Source organism: Adiantum capillus-veneris, chromosome 2 (genome assembly GCF_014529385.1).
Source record: "Adiantum capillus-veneris isolate H3 chromosome 2, ASM1452938v2, whole genome shotgun sequence".
Lineage (NCBI taxonomy): Eukaryota > Viridiplantae > Streptophyta > Polypodiopsida > Polypodiales > Pteridaceae > Adiantum > Adiantum capillus-veneris.
This window is the reverse complement of record NC_140932.1, coordinates 173,137,628-173,144,190: the sequence shown is the minus strand read 5'-3', so window position 1 is coordinate 173,144,190 and position 6,563 is coordinate 173,137,628.

Here is a 6,563-nt window from a genome sequence, read left to right as displayed (position 1 = left end):
CTCGTTGATCGCTTGAGGTGAGACGTTAATATGTGTGAGTTGATTTAATTAAGTAAGGATATGTGAAGTAATATCAATACTAATTTTGTGAGTTGTCCTATGTGCATGTTGCGACGCCTTGTCATTAGTGGACCGGATTTCATATATATGCTTTGTGAGACACAAACACGCTTCTGTGTCTCTTTTTTGTACAGATAGTTATTGTTCAGACAGTTGGCCACCAAGTTGGGCATTCAAGCTTTTGAGATGGGAGATGTTGTAACTGTCGATGCCGCTTTCAAGGGACAACAAGCCTCCGCTACTCCCTTGATTGGGAAGTTGAGGCTTCATGTCCAAAGCTATGTCGACAAAGAAGACTTCTTTATCTCTCCTCTCCAACATGAGGATGCTATCCTAGGGGTACCATATTCCACCGCATGGCTGCCAACATGAAGTTCCCTAAAAGGAGAATCTACTTCACCTACAGGGGAAAGAATATGTATATAGATGCTAACGAGTATGGTCATACTATACCACTTGTAAATCCTCTCACCCTTGATAGATCAATGAAAAGCTCAGTTTCTGCGTACATGATTTTTGTCAAAGAGTCCTGAAAAGGTCCTAATGTTTCATCAAAGGTGAATGCTAGGAATCAAGAAGAGTTAGACTTGTCTAACTTTCTAAAAGGATTCCAAGGTGTGTTCATCGATGATATCCCTATGGACTTACCTCCAAAACGAGGGGATGATGACCATCGAATTGAGCTCCTATCAGGAAGCTCACCACCTAACAAACCTCCCTATCGAGTTTCACAAGCTCAACAAGAGGAGACCATGAGGCATGGACAAGAATTGCTAGACAAAGGGATGGTGAGGCCTAACTCCTCTCCCTTTTGTTCTCCAACCCTTTTAGTGCAAAATAAAGATGGTACATACCGCATGTGTGTGGACTATCGCGCACTAAACTATATCACTATCAAAAACAGATTTCCCGTACTTCGGGTAGAAGATCTATTTGATAATCTACAAGGCTCTACCTACTTCATTAGGATTGACCTTAAAAGTGGCTACCATCAAATAAGGATAGTGAATGAAGACGTCCTAAAGATCGCGTTTCGTACAATGTTTGGCCTTTATGAATATCTAGTCATGCCTCTTGGATTGACTAATGCACCAGCTACATTCAATCGATTGATGGAGAAATTTTTTAGACCCTACCGTAAATTCATTGGAGTGTTCTTTGATGATATCATCATCTACTCCAATTCTTTGGAGGAACACAAGCAACATCTCCAAGTGATTTTTCAAGCATTAAGGGAAAATAAGCTTTTTCTCAATCAAAAGAAAAGCGATTTTTTCGTTCAAGAGATTCAATACTTAGGTCATATTATCTCTCGAGATGGTATCTTTATGGATCCATCAAAGTTGGAGGTAATAAAAGCATGGCCTAATCCAAGAAATCTACATGAGCTAAGAAGCTTTATTGGTATGTGTGCATACTATAGACGTTTCATAGCAAAATTCTCTCAAATAGCAGGACCATTACATGACTTAACAAAGAAAAACGTTAAGTATTCATGGAATGCTAAGGAGCAAAGTGCTTTTGACAAGCTCAAAGAGAAGCTTACCTCCCAACCAGTCCTTATGCTTCCAGACCCCTCAAAGCCGTTTGAGGTCCAGATGCTTGTGGTGATTGCCTTGGAGCAGTCTTGCTTCAAGAAGGACATGCCATAGCATATGAGAACCAAAGGCTCAACACGGATGAACAGGTCTTAGGCATTTATGAGAAAGAGTTGTTAGCTGTTCTACATGCCCTAGACACATGGAAGCACTATCTATTGGGGACTCCATTCATTTTACGAACAAACCATCAAAGCCTCAAATACTTCATGACGCAAACAAAGCTTTCTGACAAACAAATGAGGTGGGCATATTTTCTTTCGCAATTTAATTTCCACATTGCTCACATTTTTGGTAAGCACAATCAAGTGGCTGATGCAATTTCACGACAACCAAAATGCTGTGTCAATAGCAACTCACAATGATCTATCTTCTATGATAGATGAGTATGCTACTGACGCTGTTAGCCCTTGCTTTGGGGAAGAAAGAGGAACCATTCACCTTGCAGGATGGTTATCTTCTCCATGGCAATAGGCTATGTGTTACCCACTCCCTTCGTGAGAAAGTCATGCACTATGAAAATCTCCAAGTGTTTACCGCGCTGTTTTATCGCGTTTTGTAGATAGAAGGTGCAAATTCAAGTAGAGAAACAAAAGAGATGAGGGCGGGTTTTTTTGTGTTTAAAATATTACCACGATTGTTTTTGTTGTTATTACCAGGTTTATTACCGTTGTTATTATCGTGCATATTACCGTTGTTATATCCGACAGCCAAATTTAGCCCCTAAACTTTCAAATTCTGGCTTAACCCCTCCCTCCCTCCCTCCCCCCCCCCCTTCAAATTTTGGTGTTTCCCTCCTCTCAATAAAAATTAAAGAATATTGTATATAATTTTCAAATTTAAAATAGAAGAGAAAGAAAGAGAGAGAGAGAGAGAGAGAGAGAGAGAGAGAGAGAGAGAGAGAGAGAGAGAGAGAGAGAGAGAGAGAAAGAGGGGGGAGAAGGAGGCGGGGGATATAAGATTACACTTGGTTACAACTAAAATAATCATTGTCAATTGATTAACATAATTGAGCATATTCTCAAATCTAAAGAGAGGAAGAGGGGGGGAGAGAGAGATGAATGGATTACACGACCAAAAAACTTCATAACTGCAAAATCTTTATGAATCATCTTCCAAAAGATCTCTACATGAAGCATCATCCAATTCTAAGCCCATGGCTCCTAAATCAATAAAGAGAGAAATGGAATTGTCATTTGTGGATGCATTGCCTTCATCATCTTCGAGTTCGTCATCCTCCATCTCATCATCTTCATCATCATGACAATCATCCTCGCTAAGACTTGCTACCGCTGGACTTGATTCATCGACCTCCCTCTCCTCTGTTTCCACCTCATCCAAAGTAGGAGGTGGAAGAGGGTCGAAGATAGTCTCCACTTCATTAGTGGAAAAAATGGTTCTCCCTCGAGGTGTTACAGAAATTACGAACCAAAGTTTTGGTTGGTGGATTGCTGGGATATAGATGACCTATAAAATAGAAGCTCAAAGTGAGTAACATTGGTATAACTAATGCTATAAGAAATTAAGAATAAAAAAGGTACATGTCACTCACGTGCTTACAATTGTGCGGTAAAACTAAATTGTCATACCTCCCTATGTAAGGCACACTAGAGTCCACCATGTAGAGGCCATTCTCATGTCGTCTAGACACGTTTGCAAACCACTTGCACTTGAAAATGAAGGTATGAAAGGTTCTAAAATTAACCTTTAGTATCCTTTCAATAGTTTCGCAGTACCTAGCTTCATCACCGTCTGTGTCAAAGTTGCCCATGATGGCACAATCCATGGTGGTTCTACGCTCGTCAATGTGGCGCGTACAAAAGTGACGACCCTTTGACCACATAGAGTTTAAGGAAAGGCACTACAAAATAGAAAAATATATTAATTTATCAAATACATATTAAAGATAATTGCAAGAAATAGCGTTACAATATGGTTTAGGTGTATGAGTACTCTACCTTTGGTACGCAGCCTCGTGCATACTCCCATTCTTTGCTGGTGACGTCTTCTCCGCACGCTTTTGCCTCGGTCATTCTCTCATGAATCCACTCTGCACTAATGAGATCTTGGAAACATGCAAGGTGTCTAGGCAGTGGGGGTGCCCTCCTTCCTCCATGTGCTTGTTTCCATGCTTCCCTCTCTTACAAACGCCTTGCCTGTGCCACTGTCCACCCACTTGGTCACAATCTTTGCATTGAGAATGCAAAAGTTATTGACCACTCGGGATAGATTCATATCCATGTTAAGTAGTTTCCCCTTTCCACTTGGCAAGTGTGAAGTCATCCTTTCATCTTCCTTGTCTGACCACTTGCGAGGCATTAAAGGATCAACTTGTGACAAATACTTTGATATGTAAACAAATGCCTCTTGAAAGATCCACCCTTCAGCCATACATGCCTCTAGTTGAGACCGTAGCCGCACAAAATCTTTGAGAGTCTTTAAAAACCTCTCTTAGAAGAATATCCATCGTGTGTGCACTACTCCACATATAACGATCTCCTCCACCACGTGAACTAAGAGGTGAATTTGACTAAGAAGGACCGATCGAGGAAATGCATTTTCAATGGCATACACAGTTTCTGTTGCAAATGTTTGAGCAGCAGGGATAGCATCTATTTTGATTTCCTTGGAGCTCACAAATCTACAAGAAAACACACAAGGATACACTAAGTGCTTGTTGAAATTATTGTGAACATAAAAAAGGTGGAGTTGAGTGGAGTCTTGTGGTGTACCTTACTGGCTCTCCTAGTTTGAAAATAGCGTCCCTGACTTTCTTGTCCCGATATATACACGTACTCACCGGCAGAATGAACTACAATGTAAATCAGGGAAAGAGAAAGTGAGTGATATTCATACACACAAACTATAGATAGAATAGGGAGTATGAAGATTACCTGAAGCATCTTGTGCCAATCATGGGACTTCAACCCATACAATTGAACGCTTCCACCCTTCTTCGCTTTTGTGAAAGCTCTCTTTAGTGACCTCATGTATCCTGTTGGTATGCGAATAGAGGCAATGGTACCTTTCACCTTGTCTAATTCTTCTTTGGCTAGCATCCATGGTGCTTTAGGAAGCACAATCTTTCCATTTGGGGCATGTCTTGGAGTAGCAGAGGCGGGGAGACGTTTTAAAAGCCTCAAATCCTCCCTTGCACCCAAAGAGTCCTTCTTGCCAATAATGTGGTCCCATAGTGTTTGGGCTATATTCTTGAATATGTGCATGGGATCCAAGAGGTGTTGTATTTTTAAGTCCTTCTAATATGGAAGCCTCAAAAATATGGAATACCTTGACATACCTTTTGGTGGAGGACACGGAGCCGGATTGTTGTTGTGGTGTTCTTCCCAAATGGTTGCCCAATTTGCCATCGTGAGCTTTAGAGGAGTCTTTCCATTTGTTGGAGCCTTGTGATTGTTATGCCCTTGGGGTAAGAAATGATGGTTGTTTGGATAGATTACCTTGCGTAAGGAATCAGGCCTCTCCGTCACCAATGATGGCCTGCAAGTAGAACATGCATTGTGGCCCGATGTGGACAACTCTGCATACATATCATATGGTTAGAGAGATGAGTGAACTAAAGTGAACTAAAGGGAGAGAGGGAAAGAGGGAAAGAGGGAAAGAGAGATAGAGGAAAGGGGGTTACCAGAAATCTCTCCAAGCCCAGGATAGTCGTGCATAGTCCACATAAGGATTCCCCTCACAATGGCCTCTCTCCCCCCCTTTGCAAGTGAGACATCGACAGAATCGCATATGAAGCAAGTCAAAAGGTCCAAAAGACATGCAAGAGCAAAATACTAAGTTCGGGGTGGATGCTTGACATCAAGAAATGGTTTGGAAGATGGGATACATGTCGCTTGGTCAAGGATGCATCGATTGATTCCCAAGTTAATGAGACCTTCTTACAACGCCAATGTATCACGACTTGGTTGAAATCCGGAGGTTCTCGCTTCAGCCATTACACCACACACGTTGCCCCAAACTACAAATCTCTCTTCTTCTCCGAACGAGGTAACCGAACCCATCCCTACATCCTTGAGCCCATCCCGTTGAGTGCGATTTGCACTATTGCCTCCATTCATCTTAGCTCCCATTCTCTACGCTGCGAGATGGGACGTTGGGGCACCGGCGAGGAGTCTCATGGACTTTGCACCTTATGCCCTCGTCAAGTGCGAGAGAGTGAGTACCACACACTACTTGAGTGCTCAGCTTTTGACCACATTAGGTCCTCTTTTTCCCATATATTCAGCCTCCATGAGCTCTCCCTACATACCTTCCACTCCCAACCACGATGTGGACTCTCTGTTGCGACGCTCATTTCAGCCATTTTTGAGCATCGAGAGTTACTTATTACCTCACTCACACCATGTGATATGTTCATTTGGTCCCATAGGTCATATTTGACCTCCGAAGACGATAATAGAACTATCTATCTCTCTCTCTCTCTCTCTCTCTCTCTCTCTCTTCCTCTCTTTCCCTCTCTCTCTTTTCCTATATATCTATCTCTCTATTTGACCTCCGAGGACGATATAAGAACTATCTCTCTCTCTCTCTCTTTTCCTCTCTCTATTTACTCTCTCTCTTTCCCTATATATCTATTTCTCTCTCCCTCTCCCTCTTTCTCTCTATCCCTCATCCTCTCTATTTCTCTTTCTCCCTCTTCCTCTCTCTCGATCTCTCCCTCTTTCTATCTACTCCTATATCTCTCTATTTCTATCTTTCTCTCTCCCTATCTCCCCCTCTTTCCCTCTTTCCCCCACCCTCTCTCTCTCTCTCTCTATCCCTCATCCTCTCTATTTCTCTCTCTCTCTCTCTATCCCTATCCCCCTTTCTTTCTCTCTCTCTCTCTCTCTCTCTCTCTCTCTCTCTCTCTATATATATATATATATATATATATATATATATATA